At 49.9% G+C, this 23,771-nt stretch overlaps 1 protein-coding gene across 4 annotated transcripts in view; it reads right to left on the bottom strand.

Annotated features, from left to right (window-relative positions):
• Positions 1-23,771, bottom strand: part of FLVCR2 (FLVCR heme transporter 2) — a 58,818-nt gene that overhangs the window by 32,382 nt on the left and 2,665 nt on the right. The gene's annotated exons all lie outside the window — the stretch shown is intronic.

Below are 23,771 nucleotides of genomic sequence, written 5' to 3'. Positions count from 1 at the left end.
AGACGTTGAACAACAGCCCAAGCCCTCAAGCAAGCTTCAGGTTCCAAGAATGAAGGAAGTCCATCCACCGACTTAAGGTCCCACTTTTCCTTCACTGTACTTGAAAGAAGCTGTAGGTAGAGAAGCAATTTGCTCTCACTGCACACTATGGAGTTCATCATCAGCTGGTCTGCGGACCATCTTGACAGCTTTTCCAGCCTGTCAATCACAGTCACTCAGAATGGTCACTAGTGGCTCCCAGCTCTGAAATATTCACAAAAGTCATCATCTACAGGCCCAGGGTAGGTTTTTCCAATATATGCCAATCTATAATCAATAAATCAAGCAGACCTTTAAAGCATCTACTATATGAAAAGCATTCTGCTAGATATTTTGGGAGGTACCAGGATGTATATAGTAGAGTTCCTGAATTCAAGGAACTTTATAATATAGCAGGGCAGATTATAAAATAAGATAAAGATTAAAAGATAACATATATGGTGACACTTGTGTGTGGAAATTATAGAATGTTATAGTTTGAAAGTTCCTTTGTCATCCTTTGTTAGAGCATTTTTTCAACTGGGTGCTACAAGATTTTTAAAAATATGCAATACCTGACTATTTAGTCAGGGGCACTGACATTTTTCCCTTTAGACTGTCAAACTGAAAAATGACAACAGCCAACATGACAATAACCATCCAGTGTGAAGCCAGCCCTGTCTTGAACCATGAATACATAGGTCATGTAACAGGGTTGCATTTTATCGGTCATGTCACATAACAAGGTTGCATCTGGTTGGTAATTCTTGGTACCAGAGATCCTTATATTCAAGAATACATATATATATATATATATATATATATATATATATATATATATATATATATATATATATATAAAAAGCCAATTTGGAGCAAAAAGAGTAGATAATTACTATTATTATATTTTTGTAAAACAATCAAATTATAGCAATATTGATGTGACCAATATTTTTTGGTCACATCAGCAAAAAATATATTCTCTGGCGTGCTGCAGAATTTTAGTAATTACGTTGTGTGTGCCACCAGAAGAAGAAGGTTGAAAACTGCTGCTCTATTACAACCAAATTATCAGAGGGCCAAACAGAGGCTACGTGGGGTTGAGCCGAGAGGCTACGTGACTTGTATAGGTTCACGCAGTGTTCTAGCAGAGCAGAGAGGGGAAAACAGATCTCTCAGCTCCTCAGGCCGGCACCTCCTCCACTGGGCCTGGCAGTGCCCTCCGGGCTAAGAGCCTTGAGAGAGGCCCAAGCGAGTAGGGTTCTCCAGGAAAGAAAATACTTCACGTCCTTGGAGTCTTATCTAATCCTTGGTCACACCGATTCGTCAGAGTCCAGTCTGTCTTCAATTCTTAAATTACTGATTTGGGTGACTTTGAGAAGAAAAACCAGCCTAAACAGAGGGGCAAATGCAACCTTCACAGTTTGGCCCTAGGCCAGCTGCGGGTCCTAGCTGGTCTCCTAGAGGCTTTGGAGGTGGAGATCTGGAAACTAGAATCCTGCAGGGTGCCTTCTGCAAGAATGAGGGGCGTCATGGGACACCATCCAGGGTTCTGCTTCTTTCATTTCCATAAAGGACCCTGATGTAGGATATCCTAATTCCCAGTAATCTTCTGCCTCAAGAAATAATTTTTAAAGTTTACTGAATTTATTTGGATGATATTGGTTAATGAAATTATTCAGGTTTCAGGTATACAATTCTACGATACATCATCTGTATATTGTCTCCTTCCATGACCATTTATCTTCCCTCTACCTCCCCCCACTCTTTTTTCCCTCTGGCAATCACCATTCTTTTGTCTGTACCTATTTTTGTTGTTGTTTTTTGCTTAATTTCTTCACCTTTTTCACCTAGCCCCCCAACCCCCTTCCCCTCTGACAGCTGTCAGTCTGTTCTCTGGATCTATGAGTCTGTTTTTATTTTGTTTGTTAGTTTATTCTGTCATAAGATTCCACATATGAGTGAAATCATGCGGTATTTGTCTTTCTCTGACTGGCTTATTTCACTTATCGTAATACTCTCCAGGTCCATCCACACTGTCACAAATGGTAAGATTTCCTCCTTTTTATGGCTGAGTAGTATTCCACTGTGTACATGTACCACAGCTCTTTTACATATTCATCTACTGATGGACACTTGGGCTGCTTCCAAATCTTGGCTATTATCAATAATGCTGCAATGAACATAGGGGTACATATATTCTTTCAAATCAGTGTTTTGGATTTCTTTGGATATATTCCCAGAAGCAGAATATTTGGGTCATAAGGCAGCTCCATTTTTAACTTTTTGAGGAAACTCCCATACTGCTTTCCACGGTGGCTGCACCAATTGCATTCCCACCAATCATGCATAAGGGTTCCCTTTTCTCTCACCCTCCCAACTCTTGTTTGCTGATTTATTCATGATGGCCTTTCTGGCAGGTATGAGGTGATATCTCTCACACAACTCAACAACCACAGAAAACCAAACAATCCAATTAAAAATTGGGCCAAGGACCTGAAGAAATACTTCTCTAAATTGGACATACACACAGCCAGGAGACAGACATATGAAACCACACTCAATGTCACTAATCATCAGAGAAACGCAAATTTAAAAACCACAGTGGGAGACTCAGTTTTCATGTTCTATTTTAGTTTTGCCTGTTCTGCAAACTCAAGGGTGCTGTCTGAACTGTTACAATACCACTGGTCACGAGCACTTCCAGAGCAAATGTCACAATTAAAAACCCGCCTGTGCAGCCCGAGGGCTTTGGGAAACAGGAAGAAGCCAAACTTTGTGTAATGGATCACTTGTCTTTCTGGCTCACGCATTTGACAGAGCAAAGGTAAACCCGGAAAACTACTGGGCTGCATCTGGGATAAGAGGCCCACTCCTAACCTGCTGCACAAACACAGCTGTGCTCCAGCTGTGCTAAGAGCCCAAGAACCACTTTCTGCATCACCACCCGCAGTGGGGCACTCGACAAGGCCCCGAGTCACAACTGAATCAGAACCCTGGCACAAAGCTGCCCTTCCAAGTGCTGCCTGGTCATGGATAGTCCCAGACCATCCAGGGAGGACCCTGGGGCTCCCAAGAAAGGCAGGAGTTCTACGTCCACACCACGGGGAGGGCTTCAGTCCTAATGGAATGGGTCTGAGCCCTTTGCTAGGGTCCCAGGCACCACCTCATCCCTCCCGATTCAGGCCATCGGCAAAGTGGACGCTGCTGTTCCTGGTAGGAGGCAACCACCTCAGCAAACAGGTTCTCACCCACCCAACCTCATTCCTCCTCTGCCCATCACCCCCAACCTGCTACGTGGGGCAATGGGAGCCTACCCTCAGCCCCAGGGGCGGGTCCTATTGCCTCATTCCTTTCCCTAGGCAAAGTTGCCAGGCTGGAGCTGGCATGTTCTTTTCAATTTCTGGGCTCCTGGGAAATGCCCCCGTGTCAGTGAGGGTCAAAAACGTCCTCTCACTGGGTCAGCAGCTTTTCCTGCAGCATAAACCTCCAGCTTGAAGGCTGACTTCAAACTTGGTTGCCCCAGTGCTTACTGTGGGGCTCACGCCAATGTCCTTTATTTTATTTTATTTTTAAAGAGTTTAATCTATCTATCTATCTATCTATCTATCTATCTGTCTATCTATTTATTTTTAGAGAGAGGATAAGGAAGGGAGAGAAACACTGATGTGTGAGAGAAACAGCAATCAGATGCTTCTTTTGTGCCCCCAGTGGGGGACCTGGCCCACAACCCAGGCACGTGCCTCAACCAGGAATCAAACCAGCACCCTTTCAGTTCACGGGATGGCACCCAACCCCCTGAGCCACACCGGTCAGGGCCCATGTCGTTCACTTTAAGAAACCCTCTCACCTTTGTCCCTTTCCTCCTCCACATCCCCAGAGACATCATCACTCTGATACAGCAGTGAAGGGCTCACTTGGGCTTTAGTGTCAGAAAGCCCTCAGTTCAAATCTCAGCTCTACCAGCTACTAGATGTCTGATCTCGGCCAAGTTCATTCACCTCTGTGGGCCTGTCTCCTAATCTACGAAAGGAAGATAATACTATCTAGTTACACTATCTAGCTTCCTGGGTCCTCCTGAGGACTAAATGGGCTCATTTGAGTGGACTATTCAACAGAATGCTTTACTCGGGAGAAGGCACTCACTCATTCCCCATCTGCAAACCTGGCTCTTCCACACCCCTGCACACTCACTCAGCCATGGGGTCAGGTAGGAGAGGAGGGCCCACCAGGGCTCTCAGAAGATGCGCTTGGTTTCCTCACTGGTTTATTCACGGCAGACCCACAAACCACCCTCCCCTGGTCCTCTTTTCTTCCTTCCCTGGCTCCTTCTCTCTGCTCTTTCTCAGCTCCCCCAGTCACCCTTGGCTCTGCCCTCTCTCACTCCCTCGGTCCCAGACCCCCCCAGCTTTCCCTGGAAGCCCATGTTGAGTCCAACCCCTCTCCGCTGGGCAGCGCCTTGCACAACGTAACCAGGTGCACAGTCCTCAGCACTTCACTGACGACGAAGTTCCTGCTCAAGGACCGTCAAGGAGCTTGCGCACGGAAGTCCAAACCCTCAGCCTGCGGTTCTGCCTTTCCTCGCCTAGTTTCAAGATGCCTTTCCAGTCCCACGTCCACCTACTTCCCCTACGTCCCTGGTACTTCAGCCGGATGGGATGACTCACAGCTCCAACCTTTTCATCATCGTCCAGTTTCCACCGTTATCTAAGCAGTGTCCTTGCTGGGAAAGGTCTCTGTCTTTTCATCTCTCACAGACCATCTGGAGGTCAGTTTTCCTTGATCATCCTAGTGAGGCATCATCTCCTTGCCTAAACTGCTCTAATCCTTTGGTTTTCAGCCATTTTTCAACATAATCTGGTGCCTGGTGAATGGGAGCTAACTCCATACATGGCTGTTGAATGAATGGGATGGAATTAACTGGCATGTCAGAAAAACATCGCTTCCCTTCAAATAAGCTGTGAGTTCAAATCCAGAGAAAGATGTGGTTAGAAATTTAAATCTAGATAAGACTCTCAGAGAAAGTTTACAATTTAAAAAAATGGTTGGGGATCCTTTTAAAATCAGAGCCTCGTGAAAGATAAATTGGGTTACCATATAGATTCCACACACTTAAAGCCCATCAATTCGTATCAGGCAGCATGATGCCACGCCCTCTGAGGTTATATTTATATGATGAGTGACCTCTTTCACACAAAACACATGGACACCTGTGTGTATCCATGCATCTCTGGGACACTGGCAATGGTCTCACAGAAGACCCATCTGAAACTAGGGTTCACAGAGCACCACAGTGGAGGGAAACTGAAGCTACACAGACAAATGTAGGAAAATGTTACCATCTAAAGGCTCAAGTCCAGGCAGAATTTATGGGCACTAATATGTGTTTAAAATGCAGTATGCCTAATTTCCACTGCACAAAAAACACCCGCATACTCCTGGACTGTGTGGCGTGACAGCGCCACGAACCCTCAGCCTGCGGTTCTGCCTTTCCTCGCCTAGTTTCAAGATGCCTTTCCAGTCCCACGTCCACCCACTTCCCCTACATCCCTGGTACTTCAGCCGGATGGGACAGCGGTGTGCACAGCACAGCCACCAGCAGCAGGGAGGCCACGGAGGCTTCCTCTCCCAGGGCCACATCCCCATGGGGGACTACGAGCAACTCTAGGAGGTGACGTCAACTCTCATTGCCCCAAGTGTGGGCACTAAATGCCCCAAAGATGGGACAACTGAGGCGTGCGCATGTCATGGTCATCCTATAAATACCACCTACCTCCCCTCCACCCGCCCAGGTGTCACTTGGACATCTGCTCACACCTCCAGTTGAGGCAAGGTGATGAGAAGTCAGAAAAAGTCCTTGGCAAGTGGAACCGGGAAACAGCCAGACAAACTGGCCATGAAATTTACAGCCAGATACAGAGGTCACCAGGGCAGAAAGCCCCAGGTGCCTAGCAACGAGCAAGACTGGTACTGGACCTGGCCCCCAGGGTGGCCTTTCCTCTCCTGGCATGTCCTGGTCATGGCAGTTCAGGCCCTTTGACCTTTTCTCCCTGGAGGTAACATCTAGGCCTCAGTTGTATTTCAGCTCCAGGCTCAGAAAAGCAGCAAAACCAGGCGGGTGACCTCCAGGACCAACTGCAGTGACTAATGACCACCCCTCCTCATGCCACCAGTGGGGACAACGACCCTGAAAGGGCACACCTGAAAAAAGCTGATGAACATTCTATTGAGATCTCCCCTAAGACCACCCTAAACTTTCAGCCTTTAAAACCAGCAAAACAAAGGACCCAGCGCCAGGTCCAGTGCTCCCTCCCCTCCTGGAAGTGCACCCTCACTTTTCTCTTCCCTCTCTCCTTCCCCCACAGGGGTGCATCTCCTAAACTCTAAGGGACCCCAGAAGACTTACAGCCAGGGGAGCAGTGGGCAGCAGCAGCTCCCCGGGGTTACACCCCCCCCCCCAGCCCGTTTTCTGTGACGCTCCAGTGAGCTGACAGCAGCCCCACCTTGGCTCACTTCTTTCCTATAACTTTTCTAGGGAGCCAAGGCCGCTCCACCTCTGCTGTCCTGTCCTTCTTCTACCCTAGGCCCCTTTTTGTTTCATTGTCCACAGTGTTAATAAATGTCCTCTCCAAATCACCTGGACTCGTGTTGTGAAATCTTTTGTGCACGAAGTCAAGAACCCACACACTGCAGGCCGGCCCAGGGCAGACTCGCTCCAGGCCCGGTTCCTGTCTGGTAACACAGTGAGTAATTAATCCGGGCAAAACAATGCATGAGCAGGGGCTCCAGGGCCCTATGTGCAAGGGGCGAGGTTGGAGCGAAGGTGCTCTATGGGAAAGCCGCCTTTGGGGCTGTGGAGGGGCTCAGGGGGCCGTCCTGGGGCTGAGTCTGTGGGCGCTCCTAAAAGAAGCAAGGAGAACGAGGTGGCTGCTGGGCCACTTAAACACTTGTGTGGAGCAACAGTTTAATCGCGGAAAACAAGACCCCACCACCCAGGCACGCCAGGCAGCACCTACACAAATGCCCCGTTAAGCAATAATAGGCATGCAAATCTGCTCTTATGGTGGTATTTTTGAAATCCCCAAATCCAAGCCCTTGGCTTCTTTAAAGGGCCAACTCAGGGGTGAGGAAGGAGCAGACCTTCAGAAACAAAAACAGTCTCATTGATTTGAGGGAAAATCCCTCGTGAAAGAGGCTTACGGATTTAAAGGGCTAAGCTTTGGTCTCCAAGAACTTTGGGAGCAGGGTGAGAGTTGGTCAACTCTGATGCTCCTTAGAGCTCCCTCCCTAGTCACAGGATTTGTCCTCAAAGCTGTGCTGGTGGCTTACAGGACCCTGCCGCTCAGGGATTTCCGCAATCCTGGAGGTCAAGGAAATGCCAGAAGCAGCAGCTACTGAAATGAGGATAGCCTGCCACAGCGGTGGGGTCCTAGGAGAGGTACATGACAGCCGACACATTAGGGTCCCGGCACCTCGTGGCGACATCTGCAAAGGGTAAGTTTAGGTCTACACGAGGGCACATGAGACGCCTCTTCAGGCTGCCCTTTCCACCAAGAGCCTGGGTCACTGCCAGCTTTGCCACACAGAGGTCCCTCTGATGACAGGGCTGAGGGCCAGTGACCACAGGCTCGAGCAACTTCCCCAGTGACTCAACTGGGAAAGAGCGATCGTGAAGGCGCGTCTTTCCAGCGACCAGGCCAGCACAGCGGCAGAGGGCAGCGTGTCATGTTCTCTCAGTTCTATATTTACAGTTGGCCGCACTGGAAGCCCCACACAAATGCTTTGGCACGTCCCACCAACTCTGTGTCACAACGACTGAAGGGTGGCCCCTGCGGTCCTGCGTGCTGCTGCCCTGCTCGACTGGACCATGCCCTGCCCTTTGACAGACATGGAGAAACAGCCCAAAGAAGCAGCAGCATCATACGCTCACTCATGTGACAATACAAGTTTCTAGTCCTCCCAAGTTTTTTTCTAAGTCTGATAGGACTTTCTTGGTGACAGCCCGACAGCCCGCCCCTTCCAATATTCAGAGGTGAAAGTCAGACCCAGGCGGTTACTCTCGGGCAGGCTCTGAAACAGCCGTTGCTTGGCAGGCCACTGGGAGCCAGGGCCGGTTCCTCTTACTTCAGGGCGTGTCTCCAGATACAGGCTGGGTGGGCCCACGGAGGTTTCTCTGCGGGAGCCAACTTCATGAGTTCACTAGCCCTGCCTCGAGGTCCCAGAGGGAAATGCGGAAAGGAAAAGAAATCTAAGCCTTGCACCAGGAAAACTATTATCTCTCCACATCTCTAACACCACCCCAATGAAGCGGCACCATCAGATCTGGCCCTGCAACTTAGGGAGTTACTCGGGGACCTACTTACACAAAAACATCTCCCAACGCCCTGACTCCCAGTGAAGTCACCCCTCCTCCTCCTGTCCTGACGTTTTTACCCGTAGTCACTCCTTAAGTGACTTGCTTTATAGCCAACTCCCTCTTCCCTTACACTCGAACTCAGGGACCTTTCCTTTCCTGTTCACTTTGCATCCTCAGAGCTTAGAATGCTGCTTGACAACAGAATAGATGCTCAATAAATATTTAATAAACAAAGGCGCTCTCCCATTGCCTCCACCCCACCGCCCATAGTTCTCAGGAACTGACTATGAGGGTAAGAACGCTAAGCTCTGTAAATGGAGACTGTGTTTACTAACCCAAGGCTGTCCTTCCTGAGAAAGACAGGCCAAAGGGATGGCAGCCTTTATTCAGACTCTCACAGGTTACATCACCGCTGTCACCCTCGGAGACCCAGGGAGCTGGCTGGAGGGACGGGTGTTCAGAGAGAGACAAAGACTAGATGGTGAGCCATGCAGGAACTTCATTTTCTTTAATCTGTTCATTACTTTTTTTCTACTCAAACTGGCCTCACCCCACACCCTAACACCCTAACTCACCTTCTTCCTTCTCCCTTGCTTTATCATTAAGCCCTCAGGACAGTGAGGTTCTGGTTAGGGTCCAGGAGTCTCAGAAACAAGGCCCTAGGTCTATTGACTTTAGAGACAGAGTTTTTAGTCAAACTAAAGACAATATGTTGGCCTTGGCTGTGTTTTAGGTCTGGACCCAGGAAAGTGGAACAATCCCATGAAATAAATCCTTGTAATGTTCGGCAGAACAACTCCATGGCTCACATCAGGACCAGATGCACTGAGCAACTACCCTCCCACCATGGCACGAACCAGTCAGTAAAGACCACGCCTCTCGCTCCTTCAGGCGCCATGATTAATGATTTTTTTTCCTACATAATCTACCTCCTGGAAGCCATTGGGGAGCCAGGTCTCTGAGCATTAGCTACCTGTCTCCAGGCATGGCGCCATCCCCTTAATAAACCCTTACTTTCTTGTCCACAGACTCCTGTTCGTGCCTAACTGGGCTTTGATGTGTGATGGCAAACAGACCCCTTCAGTCCAGTGACAATGGCCAGGGGACTGTGTGGGCCATGTGCCAGGGACAGGCACCTGGGCCAGGGTAGGGGCACCCTCACGAAGTTCACGGATTTCTGTGCAAGAGCGTGAGAATTCAGGGCTAGCCATTCTGGGGCAGGTAGTGTGGCACCTACTCTCCTCTCTAAGGAGTGACAGAGGAACTCTGGGGAGAGAAAACACGTATTTTCACAAGGACTGTCTGAGCCCAGCCTGTCTCCATTCGTTACCATGGGTGACCGTCACTCGTGTGGGAAGGCTGGGGCCACCAGGTCCATAGGAGAACAGCTCTCGCTCCTGGGCCCTGTTTCCTGATGGTAGGGATGGAATCCATTCCGTGCTGCACCACCACGTGCAAGCTCGTCCGTGCAGGGAGGAGACATCCCAGGCACGTGTTGACTGAAGCGCTGCTTTGTGCCAAGCCTTGGTAAAAAGGCTTTGCTTGGAATCAGAAGGGGACAGAATGCCCGGTGGGACTCCCTGGAGCCACAGCCTGGCTCAGCTCAGAGGCCCCCAACCAGCAGGGACGCTCTGGAACCCAAAAGCCCTGGGAGAGGCTCCTACAGCCAGAATGACCAGAGATGATTTTGAAACAAAGCGCTGACTGTAAGGGCAAGAATGCTGAGCCCCATAAACAGAGGGTGTAGTCCCTCATCCAAGGTCGCACTTAACCTGATAGCTAGGACATGATTTGTGTAAAGGGAAGTGCTGTCATTCTCTGAGGGTCGTGGAGCAAGTCCAAAGTCTTTTTTTTAAGGGCACTTAAAAGCTAGAGTTTACACAGTATTTCAGTTTTCAAGGCACTTCCAGCATATAACTGGACCTCAGAACCCCCCAGGGAACTAACAGCAGGGTGCCCGCGGGGCAGAGAGGCAGCAGAGCCCCCTGAGGGCACGCCGGTTTCCCCGTTTCATAACCGACTTTGAACAACTTGCTGAAATCACAGAGTTAGTCTGCAGCGACACGAACTTCCGAATTTCTGTGTTCCCATTCCTAACCCTACTCTCTTCCCACAGAACCTTGCCAAGTCACAAGGCCCTGAGCAGGTACCTGCCCCAGGGAGACGTGGCCTGAGGCTGAGGAATGAGCCAGGGTCCCAGGGGACTGTGGACAGAGAGGGGCCCTGTGAAAAATCTGACCAACAGTGACCTCCCAGGGCCACCTGATCATACATTCTACCTGGGTGGGTCACGGTGGGTGGTCACGTCCAGACCTACAAAAGGTTTACCTTTGCCCTAAGCAAGCCCTGCCCACCTCTTACCAAGAGGTGAACAGCGACTCAGAGATCTGAGTCCCAAGAGAGGAGAGAATGTCAACGCTTCTGTAAGTTCCTCAGCAAACCTCCAGCCAGTGATCTGAGCCCTGAGAACACAACTTCTCCCCCAGCCCTGCACCCGCCCCCCACACACATTAGCCTATAGAGAACAAAATGTCAGTGAGGAGGACTGGGCACAGATAAAGAAGGGGTTGTCGAAATGCCTTTCCCTAAGCCAAACAGCAGGCCAGAAGCTGAGACTGGCTCTCTGTGACCTGATGGGGACAGTTACACTCCGGATGCAGGAGGCCGGTGGGGGCTGGGGAGAGGAATTGGCTCCAGAAAACCAGGGAGCCCAGATCTTCCCAAATCTTCCCAGGCCCCGCCCCAAAGAGGGAGGGGCTCTTCCTGAAACAGACTTCGAAGGCTTCGGGAAGTGAAGAGGTATATGGGGGCATTTTCTCAGGTCACCGGTTATGCATACAGGGTGAGAAAGACTGGTAAGAGGGTTGGATCAGGCTGCATTCTTCCCCCTACCCTCATGCCCAGCCCCCTCAGGTCATGTTAGTCACAGAAAATGCTCCGGAATCTTCCTTCAGCAAAGAGAAGATAATGCACCAAAGATAAGGTGTAATATCAAAACACCAGTCATCCATCCTTCGGTCAAAATATTCTCAGTCCCCACTGTGTGCCAGGAACAGCCACTTCCAGCGTGGGCCCTGAGGCCGACCTCTGTCTCGAAGGGTGGCGACCTGCCCTCAACCTCACTCAGCAGCACAGAGAGGGTGGGCAGGCGGGTCTGCCTAGGATGCCAGTGTATAACACGGAGGAGAGGAGTCAGTCAGCAAAGGAAACCTAGGATTGCAGCTGAAATTAGGGAACAGAGCCTCATTCCAGAGACAGAAAGCAAGCTTCAGTGCCTGCATTTGGCAGGGAGAACAGAGATGTGGCTTCAGTAGATGTGGAGGGCTTTCACTTAGAGACCTCCTCATTCAACTTTGGTGCACCGTGTGAGGCAGGCTCTTTTATTTTCTTTAAGGGTTGTTTTTTGTTTTTTTTAATTGATTTTGGAGGGAAAGAGAAACACCAATTTCTTGTTCCATTTACTTATGTATTCAGCTGTTGACTCCTGTATGTTCCCTGACCGGGGAGGGACGCTGCAACCCAGGTGTATTAAGACGATTCTCTAATCAATTGACCTACCTGGCCAGGGCCAGGCTTTCTTGTGACCGTAAGCTGATGCCCAAAGGGGGCAGGTGTCCTGCTGGAGGCCCAGACACAACTGCCAGCAGAGCCAGACCCGGGCTGCATGGCTTCCGCACTAGCATTCCCCGACTTCGGTGAACATCAGAACCCCCAGCTGGAGAATCAAAACCACAGGCTCTGAGCCCTCCCCCTCCAGGGAGGCGAATTCCCTGGGTCCGCCCTGGCGCCCAGGAGCCCGCCTTTCTAACAAACACCAGATGGTTCTGGTGCTGGAGGTTCCTGGGCCTCACTTAAAAAGCAATGACGCCCCCAAGGAGAGCAACCAAGAGACACTTCTCAGCTGCTGGTTTCCAGCGGGTCCCAGTGTCCTAGGTACGGAAGGCGTGAGAGGTGCACACTCCTGCCTGGATCCTCCACTGAGAAGAAATGGTCCCCTTCAGCGAAATCACAGGGGCCACAGCCTGCAGACTGGCTCCACGGAGATCCCCGGCACCAAACAGGAAGCCCAGGACAAAGGTCTCAGGAGACACAGATTGTTCCTGGAGGCCAGCATCCAAACAAACAGCTCCTTGGAATGGGCCCTGCTTTGACATGATGACTCACCGCCGTCACTTTGTAGTTCTGCGAGCCGCTGGGCAGCATAGTGGCCTCAAACACGGAGACAGCTGCTCGGAGGGCCTGAAGGACTCCCAGCCACGTTGGCATTGTAATTTGGGCGGAATCAGGAATTCTAGGGGAGAGGAGACTCGGGGGAAAAGAGAAAAACTAACCCCAGATCTTGCTCCAACTTCCCGCCCTTCTGGAGCAGGCAGGGTCATCCATGGAAAGTGGCCCCTGGAACTGAAAGGGGCTTGTGTTTACCTCCTCTCTAGAGAAGGAATCAGATTGGATGGGAGCCAAAGCAAGCACTGCTCCGCGGGGAGGTTCTGAGACACACTGTCTAATTCCAAGAAGCTGGGAAGCAAGTGAAACCCGGCCCTGCTGCCCATCTCCCCTTTCGCCAACAGAGATGGTGCTGCGGTGATGTGCACTCAGGGCGGGACAAGGCCCCACCTTGAATTCGTGGGAGGGAAGGGGCTGAGCCCATCGGAAAAAAGGAAAGATGCCTGGAATGAGGTCAGAGGGCAGAAGAGCCAGGTGAGGTGTCAGAACCTGCAGGATTTCCTTCTTCCTCTGAACGACTCAGCGGAAGACAAAGGGCCTTAGTCCTGCCCTGGCCAGGTGGCTTAGTTGGTTGGAACATCAGCCCGTGCACCAAAAGGTTGTGGGTTCAATCCCTGGTCAGGGCACATACCGAGGTTGTAGGTTCAATCCCCATTCGGTTCTGTGGGAGAGGCAGCTAATTTTCTCTCTCTCCCTTCCTCTCTCTAAAAATCAATAAAATAACATATCCTCAGGTGAAGATTAAAAAAAAAAAAGGCAAGGTCCCTAGTCCTGCAAAGTCAAGGGAAGAGAGATGCTCTGTTAGGTTAAATTTGGGATTGGTGCTGGAAAGAAGTCGGGAGACAGAGAATAAAAAACGAAGAAACACCCCCTTCGCCTTAACACCACTGTCTTCATCATCCCCGACGGGGCTTCCACCCTCGCCATCCTGCAACCCACTCGGGCTGTTTGATGTTGGCAGCCGCGGAGCTGAAGTTCAGAAAGGACATCCTGTTAACAGCATCGCTGGACAGAGACCAGGAACCGGGCGGGGAAGAGCCGCTGTGTCCACCCGACGAGCCCGCTCACCCCACTTCCTTCAGTACAGTCTCAGGTGCGTGCGACTACGGTCCGATGTGTGGGCCCGGGGTCGGCCCAGTGTCCCTGTCACCCCAGAGACCCTGAAGTCTCTACCACAGACGACAGTTCTCATCAACCACACACTTGGAAATGAACGCCATCTCCCAGCACCTGCACAGCTTTTGGGTCCCCATCGGGATACTGCCTGGAAGCCTGCTGGGATGGCCCACCCTCCCCTGTTCACCCGACGCCTGGTCACGTCACTCATTAAGAATGAGCTGTTACTGTCCCCTCCTCGGGGGAGCTGTGGTGCTCGCTCCCCACTGCGCTGACACCGGGGCACGCCCTCCGCAGGCTGTGACCTCTTAAAGCCTGGTGCACGCGTGTCCTTGAGCCTGCTGCGTGGTGACATGACGAGCAGATGAGTGTTGGCCTCTCCCAAATCAGAGTCCCCTGAAGACAGGAGCCAACTGCCTGCCCGCCTCTCCTGGTGGCAGCGCCTGTCCTTGACTTACCGGCTCCGGCCTGATAACCCTACCCCTACCCTCCCGCCCATTGGCCCATTTAACCCTCCCCTCTGCCTTGTGCAGTAGGCAACATTATCCCCGTCCTACAAAAGGAGACAATGTGTAGAAGTGAAGAGACTTGTCCAAGAGTAGAGAGCAGAGCTGAACATGGCGTTCTCAGCCACCCTGGGTCTGACTCAGTCATGGCTCCATAGCTCTTTGCATTGAAAGAATAAGACTGAGTCATAAGCCCTTCCTTTAGCCACCAGAGCTCTCAGTTACCATACTTTGCCATGTACAATGCACGCTTTTTGCTAACATTTTTTAGGGAAAAATAAGTGTGCGCATTTATACCTGCGTATAATGATTACAGGCCATGGATATAATAAGCCCTTGTATAACATGCACAAAAACACAGGTGCGCATTATACATGGCAACATGCAGGTAACTGAATGTCGCCTTGATTTCTTCCAGGAAATGGAACTGTGTTTAATAATTAGTCTGTCCACTTGCAGGACCTGCTGTGCCCAGTGCCCTGAGATGTGGGAGAGATGTGTCTCAGCTCCTGCCCACCCCCTCGAGAGTCCCCCATCAATCACAAGAGGGGGTGGAGGAGGGGGGAATGGAAGAGAGAGGAAGAGGGAGAAACACAAACCACCAGAACAAAGGCCAGCACGGGGAACTCAGCAAGCTGGAGACCAAGGAGATGGTGGCGGGAGCTGAGCAGCGCCCAGACAGAAGGGAACGCCTCGCAGGTAGTGGGGGTTTGGGTTTTTTTGAGGGGGATGGTGGTGGTGTTAAAATATACACAGTCTAAAATTTGCCATTGTAACCATTGTTTACTGTACAGTTCATTAGTATGACGTACAGTCACATTCTTGCGCAAACATTCCCTCCATCCATCTCCAGAACATTTTTCATCTTTTTAAGCCGACTGGGAACCCCTTAAATAATACCTCCCCATTCTTTCCTCCCCCAGTCCCCTGGCGACCGTTCTACTTTCTGTCTCTATGAATTTTGGGCATTTTATGTATGTGTAATATAATCAAAATACATTCGGTCTTTGTCCCAGTTCCTGGCCCAGAGCTCTAAACATGTTTGGAATTTCCTGAGTGATAGGAGCATCTTTTGTTATTCATAAGAAGCCCCTTCCAGCACACCTGAGTTTAAGTTAATGAGGCGGGGCTCGGGATGAATCCGGCACCAAAAGACCTAGTGATTCGAGTTTGGGAACTTCCACCTCCCCTCCCCCCACCTCTGAGGAGAGGAGGGCAGCTGGAAATTAAGCTCTAGAAAGACTCCAGATCAAGGAAATTCGGCAAGCTCTCAGGTTGGTGAGCACACCACATCCGAGTGTGCCCGGAGAGGGTGTGGAAGCTTGTGCTTCTCCCCATACCTCACCTGGATCTGCTGCATTTGGCTGTTCCTTAGTTGTGCTTTTATAATAAATCAGTCAGTGTTAAGTGAAGTGTTTACCTGAGTTCTGTGAGCCATTTGAGCAACTTACAAAACCTGAGTGGGGGTTGTGGGAGCCCCCAGGTTATAGTTTGTTGGGAGTACGGGTAGCCCCCAGCATTTGCAAGTGGTGTCTAATGGAGAGGCAGTTGTGTGGAACAGAGCCCTTCACTGGTGGGACCTGCGCTAACTCCGAGCAGCCGGTGTTAAGACTGAACTGCACTGCAGGACACCCAGCTGCTGTTAGAGAACTGGAGCACCGGTTGGTGTCAGGAAAAAAGGCGTCTCAATACCTCCTCCAAGGGCCCTTGAACAGTACTTGTTCTTTTGAGACCGGCTTCTTTCACTTCGTAGAACGTCTCGAAAATTCACCCCTGTAGAGCATGTGTCAGAATTTCCCTTCTTTTTCAGGCTAAACAACATCCCACTGTGCATGCAGACCACATTTTGTTCGCCCATTGCCCCACAGACGGGCACGGGGCTGCTGGCACCTGTGGCCGTGGCTGCGTGAACGTCTGTTCCAGTTCCTGCCCTCGGTCCTCCTGGGCATGCCTGCCATACCTCCTGCTTAATTGTGCTGTAAACCTCAGACTGTGCTAAAAAATAAAGTCTATAAAACTTTTTAAAAGACTATCCTTTCTCTATTGAATGGTTTTGGCACCCTGGTTGAAAATCATTTGCTTATATATGTGAGGGTTTATTCCTGGACTCTATTCCATTGGTCTACATGTCTGTCTGTATGCCAATACCATACTGTTCGCATTACTGTAGCTTTGTTATTAGTTTTGAAATCAAGACGTGTGCAACCTCCAACTCTAGTTCTTTTCCAAGACTGTCTTGGTTTTAGTGTCCCTGGAACTTCCACATGACTTTTAGGATGCATTTTCCTATTTAGGATGCGAAACACTCTGTGGGAATTTTGACAGGGATTACATTGAATCCGTGGACTGCCTCGGCAGTATTGACACCATATTGAGTCTTCCGAACCGTGAACACAGGATGTCTTTCCATTTATTTAGGTCTTTCATTTCTCTCAGCAACATTTTACAATCTTCAGTGTACAAGTCTTTCACCCCTTTGGTTAAATTTATTCCTAAGTATTTTTTGATGCTATTATAAATGGAATTGCTTTCTTAATTTCCTTTTAGGATTGTTCATTGTTAGTGTATAGAAAGGTAATTGGGTTAAAACACTGCCAATGTGGTTTGCAGAAGGGACCTGGGCACTGGGAGGCAGAGTTGGGGGGGCGGAGGGCAAAGGGGAGCAGAAAGGCTATGAAATTTCCTGTCATTTGACTGTGGTGTTTTCTTGGTTAGGCAATTGCTTGGTGGCCGCAGATCTCTGACCCATTTCCAGAGCTCCTGTAAAGAAGTTATTGTAGCCACTTCCTAGTCTAGTTCATGTTTCCGTGGGGAGTGAGAGTCTGGAGCGCCCCGGTCCACAGTCTTGTTGGTGGTGCTCTTCACAGCCTGAGGCTCAGTCCCAGGGTATCTACCCAAAGGCAGTTAGGGAACTAGACTGATAGGAGCTGAGAGACAAGGCTGAGTGGAGACAGGAGACAGACTGGGCAGGAATGGGGAGGGCCGGCGCAGGGTCCTAGAATGCTACACTGAAACTCAGGCTTGATTCAGTGCCTGGAAGAGAAACAAAGTCAAGACAGGCAGGTTGGGCAACCCTAGCCTCCATGGCGGAGAGTTGAAATTCAAAGAAACAAAAGGATTCGAGAGCATCTGCAATGGTTCCCCTCCCTTCCATCAGAGATTTCCCCCAACCCCGCTAAAACCCAGGGTTTTGAGGACATTTTCAGAACCTTAAGTGAATCAGAATGATGACTCCTATCTCCAGCCCAGCCTCTCCCTGAGGCAGGACAGTAAGATGCTAGGAAAATTCCTTGGCACGTGGAATGAGGAAACTGAGATAAACAGCTCAACAAGTGGCTGAGCGGTTTACAGCCAGATATAGAAGGTTGCCAGGCAGCAAGACCCAGGTGCCTAGCAAAGGGCACAGGTGACGCCAGACCTGGCCCCCAAGGTGGCCTTTGCTTCCCTGGCATGTCCTGGTCATGGCGGTTTAGACCCTGTGACCTTTCCTCCCTGGAGATAACATCGGGGCCTCAGAGGTGTTTCAGCTGCAGGCCCAGAAAAGCAGCAAAACCAGGCCGGCACCCACCAGGACCGGCCGAGATGACTGAGGGTCCCACGTCCTGGTGCTGATCAACCAGCAGAGACCACGACCCTGAAAGTGCACACCTGGAAAAGTGAACAGTCTACCGAGATCTCTCCTAAGACCACCCTAAACTCCCAGCCTTTGAAACCATCAATTGAAAGACAGCGAAGGGGTTAGTCAGATGACATATAGGCCCAGGGGCATGGACAACGGTGTGGGGACTGACTGGGGGAGTGGGAGGCGGGCTGGGTGGAGGGGGGCCAAAGGGGGAAAAACTGGGACAACTGTAATAGCATAAAAAATAAAATACTTAAAAGGAAAATATAAAAGTCACATATTAAGCTTAAAAAAAATTAAAACCCCTGAAGACAAAGGACCCAGCAGCACTTGCACGCTGGCACCTTTCCCTCCCCTCTCTCCTCGACCCTTGCAGGTGGGCATCTCCTAAACTAAGGGACCCCAGGAGACTTGCAGCCAGGGCAGCGATGGGCAGCAGCCGTTCCCCCGGGCTAACCCCCTGAACCTGTCCCCAAGGCCCCCTTTTCCCTGACTTTCCAGTGAGCCAAAGCGGCCCTGCCTAGACTCTCCTGTTGATTCTTCTATCCTAACCCTTCCTTGTTTCACTGTCCCCAGCTTTAATAAGTGTACTCTCCAAATCACCTAGACACGTGTTGTGAAATCTTTCCTACACGAAGTCAAGAACCCACACACTGCAGGCCAGCCTGAGGCAGACCCGCTCAGGGCCAGGCCCCTGTCCAGTAACGTCCCCTCGATTGGAAGGGTGAGTAGCTGAGCTCCCGACGGCTTTGGTCTGGACACAGGCCCCAGCACACGCGTCCTCCATCAGCCCCGACCAGAACACGGCTCCGGGCAGGAGGCTGCCTTTCTGGGGCGTGCTGGTCCTCCATCCCGGTCACTTCAGAAAGTCTGGTCGCCAGCTCACCTGCGTGCGAGGCCAGATGAGAATACGGGTGTCTGGGCCCCGCCCCCAGAGAGTCTGATTAAGGAAGTCCACTTGGGGGCCCAGGCATCTGCATTTTTACTCAGGTTCATGTGTGAGGCAGGCAATCACCCTCGTCGGAAAGCGTGTGTCTGGTCCCCTCCCCAGGCCGCCCCCCCCCCCTGCTCTTATCTCCTCCTGCCTGCGTGCGGGTGGTGGCTTTTCCAGGAAGAAAAAGGAGAACCGAAATTCGGTTCTACGTCGCCCTGCCCGGGAGCCTCAAATGGGGCAGTTTTATCCGACCCAGTTTCAAAACACTGAATTTTTTTTAAGTTTTAAATGAGTTACCAGCATTTAAAAACAGATTTCATAAGTCAGACACAGAAAGCCAAACGGTATACGAATCCCAGAAGAGGACTCTATGAGGGACCTAAATAGGCAAATTCATAGAGACAGAGAGTAGAGGGAGGCATCCAGGGTCTGGAGGGAGGGGGCAGGGAGCAGTTACCGTTCACTGAGCACAGAGTCGAACGGACGATGAAAACGTTTGGGGTGTAAACAGTAGTTAATGCTCACACCCCCTGTGAATAAGTTTAATGCCATTGAGTTGTACGCTTAGGAATGGCTAAAATGATCGCTATCATGCTACGTATATTTTACCACAATTTAAAAAACAGATTTCACATAATATCTGGATTTCCGGTTTCTCTTTAAAGGAAAAAAAAGAGAAGACCTGACAAGGCTGGGTCATGCTTTGTATGTCAGAGGCGGGCGGGAGCTGCAGCAGCTGCTATCTTCAGATGGGACAGGTGTTCTCATGGTTGCTGTGACCTCACCACACTCCAATGTCACTTTTACTGTGTCACGTTTAAAGCACCAGGCTCCCGTGAGCATTTGAGGGTCCCACCCACTGTCGTTTTCGTCACCACTAGCCTTGTTCTGCTCTCCCACTCCCTGCCTATCTTCTCTCCTCTGGGGCACAAGGGGAGGCCAGAAAGCGGTCAGCCACGCGGGCAGGCCCTCTGTGTGCCTTAACAGTAACAGTCAACGGAAGAGAACAAGAGTGTGCCTTCACCTCCCCAAACTTCACTCAGACCTTGAAAGAAAGGCCTCTGACATTAGAAGACCAAGAATTAGAAGAACGAGCCTGGAATTTAAGATACCCCGGTGGCCAGGATTTTGGAAGACAACAAGGCTGACCACCTGCTGGCCTCAGGACCCTGACTCCTGAATCAGCCTAGGAAACACACAGCCTCTCCAGGGGTGTCAAATTCATTCTCACTGGGGGCCACATCAGCCTCGCGGTTGCCTTCAAAGGGGCGAATGTAATTTTAGGACTGTATAAATGTGACTACTCCTTAACGGTTCAGCAAGAGCTTGGTGCTGCCGCTGGGTAGAAACAAGGTGCCGGGCTGGATAAAACAAGGTGGAGGGGTCAGATTTGGCCCTTGGGCCTGATGTTTGCCACCTGTGTTCTAGGCTCAGCCAGCCCCACAAACACAGCCACCTCAAGGCTGCAATCATTTCACTAGAGCCCATCTTTATCTGCTAGAAGCTGGTTTCCAGCTGCTTGAAATACAATGAGGTTCAGGACACGCTGCACCCCCAAATTATGGCACCTTGGCGTACTGAATAGTTTAAGCTGAAGGAGTTTGAGCAAACAGCAGAAGCAGAGAGGCTGCCCTGACCTCCTCCCCCCCTTTGCTCTTCTTTGAAACAGACTTTAAAGCCCTCCGGTCAGAGGCGCCCTCCCCAGACCCTGGAGGGCGGGAGGGCGGGAGGGAGGAGGGAAGCACCCTTATCTCTGAAGACGAAGGGGCACCGCCCAGAAGAGGCCTTGCTCAGTTTTCCCTGGTGACTATAATTCCTTCATACTCCTAAACTGTCATCCACAACTGTCCACTCTTCATCAAACCTGAAACAAAATGCACAGGGCTGTTGCTTTGCTTTCTTTCTTTTTTTTTTATTGTTAAGATTTTATTTATGTATTTTTAGAGAGGGGGGAGAGAAACATCAATCAGTCGGCTCTGGCACGCCCCCAACTGGAGACCTGGGCTGCAACCCAGGCTCGTGCCCTGACTGGGAATCAAACCGGCGACTTGTTTCTTTATTTTGTCAGGAAGGCTCCTATGTCACATAACACTTACATTAAATACATCTGATGGTTTTCTGTGAATAGGACTTCATCAGTTTAATTTTTAGATCCAGCCAGGAGCCCTAAGAGGGTCAAGGAAACCTTTTTCTCCCCTACAAACTGCATCATCGTTCCAGATGTGTGCAGTCCCACCTAGCTACTGAACACGCCCCATCACCTGCTGTCCCTTCCCACCGGAAGGGCGGTTAGTCTGTAAGTACAAAAAAAAGGCCAATTTCTAAAGACCCACTATGAAAAAAGAATGTAAAATAGCTCGTTAATAATCTTATTATATTGATTACATGTTGAAATAATGCTTTGGCTGTATTGGGTTAAATAAAATATAGTACTACAACTAATTTCACCTGCTCTTTTTAATTTTTTTAATTTACATTTTATACTTTTTAAACATAGCTACTAGAAGATTTAGTTATTCATGTGGCTTGTGTTTTATTTCCATGGGATAGTGCTATTTTCCACAGCCCAGCCGGCCGTGGCTTCCACTGAACTGGCTTTGTAAGGCGACTGTACTTTTCTTACCCGGAAAGCAAACTGAGTCTCTCTTACTCTGTTATCCGGTGGCGCTGTGCTCTGAGCAGCCCAAGAGTCCTTGAGGAAGTCCCTTCCCTTCTGGGTGCTGTGGGCTCCTCAGGGCGGCTGGGGCGGACCTGAACATTTATTTCAGCTCCCTCATCTCCCTGGTCCTCTGCCACCAAGCCACCACCAGGCTTTCTTCCAACTCTCACACAACAACAATGTGTCCACATCACTCAAAACCCTACACAGATCATCATCCCTTGAAACAATGGAACAAGTGTTGCTAAAAAAAAAAAAAAAAGCCAGTCTGTTACCACCTGTTGGACTGGCCAGAGGGAGCAGGAAGGGCCTCAGCTGCCACCTGGGAGCCTCCTTGCCTCCTCTCTCACTCATCTCAGGATTTACTGGTTTCCTCTTGCCAGAGACTTGGGACTTGAGCCTCTCCAGCTAAGTTCAGAGCACAGCCTTTAGCAGTTTGCAAGGCTCCCAGAGCAGGAGGGGGAGGGGGCAGAGGGGGTTGGGGGGTGTGGTTCTGACACTGGGAACTTCAAAAGACTCTAGCCACGCTCTTAAAAGTCTAGGAAAAAAACTGCCTGACACTTTTTCATCACTACGACCCTTGACACATAAAGGGGCAAAATTTGAGCCTCAGAATCCTGCCCCCCGTTTTAAAAAAATACATGCTTTATCCACATGAAGACTAGCTACAGGCCAATTACTGACACGCGCTCTGGAGGTGGCGGTGGGTCCAAATCTCCCTCCCGCCACGCGGTCGCTGTGGGCCCCGAAGGCTGCTCCGTTCGCCTGCCTCGGTTTCTTCCCTGTAGCAATGGGGGCAATTCCACTTGCCTCATACTGCTGAAAAATCAAATAATGGATGAAAAGGCGCCTTGCACAGAATAGCTGTTTGATGGATATTTAGCTCCTTTCCCCTTCAATTGTCCCAGGGCAATTAGGCAAAGAAGATACTAAAAACCTGGTGGATAACTGGAAATAAGTCCTCTATACTCTAGTAAGTTTTGCTTTTCTAAAAACTCTGAGTCTCGGTGCCTGGTACAATTTAAATATCTGGTGCGAGAACTTTGCAAAGGCAGGGGTTAGCTTTGCAGACCTAGGGCGGCACCTGGGGAAAAAGGTAGGAGCTAGGTAAAGGGGTTCAGAACAGGCCTCCACAACATGCACTACTTTGGCACACGGATTATTTCAAGCTGAAGGCCATTGAGACCCTGCAGAATCAGGAGGACCTCCTGCCCCTTCCTCAACTACCTAGGAGAATTTAAACTGGAGGCCGTGTCCATAATAAGAGTTTTTACTGCTGAGTGTCTACACCTCTTACTGTCTAGGGAAAGCCCCTCTTCCCCTGTGAAGCCCCAAGGCATCTTACCTTAATCCTAAGGATGCCATATAAGCCTCATTCTACCTTTCTGTCTCTGAACTGCTCTCGTGTATGGGGTCTCTGACTCTTTGATGTATGTTTCCCATCTGTACACATGTAATTAAATTTGGTTATTTTCTCTTGTTAATATGCCTCATGTTGGTTTCATTATTAGACCAGCTGAAAGAGCCTCGAAGGGTAGAAGACATTTTCTTCCTCCTCCACACAAGAGTTTGTTGAAGGAACGAATGAATGTTGGATTAAGTGCAAGTGGGGTCTGGTGTGTGTGGGTATAAGAAGCACTAGAAGAGAGAGGTCAAAATTATCCGGGGGTTTGCTGACCAGTGTGGAGGCTGCAGCCCGTGAAGAATTATTTGGCAGAATGACATTTCAAATCTGTTTAACGGCTTTGTGGAGCCTTTTTTCTAAGGAGCAAAGCTCAAGGTGCTTTGTTAACATGTAATTCTCCTTCACTCAGTCATGCTTTACTCAGAAAGAAAGGTTAAAACACACTCAGAGGCCCTGGCCAGGTCCCCACACACCAAGATTGCAGGGTTCGATCCCCAGTCAGGACACATTCAAGAATCAACCAATGAATGTATAAATAAAGTAGAGCATCAAATTGATGCTTCCCTTTCTTTTCTCTCTCTTTTTCCCTCTCTCTCTAAAAATCAATAAACAAATATTTTTAAAAACACACTGAAAACTGAATATTTATTTCTACGTGAGGAAGCATAAACAATTCAGTTTTTTTCCATTTTTTTTTTAACCTAGCCTGGTGGGTGGAGCCTAAAAGATGGAATTAAATGAGTGGCTCTGTGATACAAATATATGTTGTCAGAGTATTTTTAAATGTGCGGTTCTTAGCAGGTCCTGGCCTTGGGGGGGTGCGGGGGTGATGAATGAGTAACGGTTCTTATTCAATGTAAAGATAGCGCTGGCGGTAAGTTCCCTCACTGGTGCACGAGGACGGATAAGAAAGCGTGGTAGTTTACCCTTA

The sequence above is a fragment of the Artibeus jamaicensis genome, unplaced genomic scaffold (genome assembly GCF_021234435.1).
Source record: "Artibeus jamaicensis isolate MK-2021 breed Jamaican fruit bat unplaced genomic scaffold, CSHL_Jam_final contig_851, whole genome shotgun sequence".
Taxonomy (NCBI): Eukaryota; Metazoa; Chordata; class Mammalia; order Chiroptera; family Phyllostomidae; genus Artibeus; species Artibeus jamaicensis.
The sequence above is the reverse complement of the archived record's forward strand: the minus strand, read 5'-3'. Positions and strand labels throughout refer to the sequence as shown.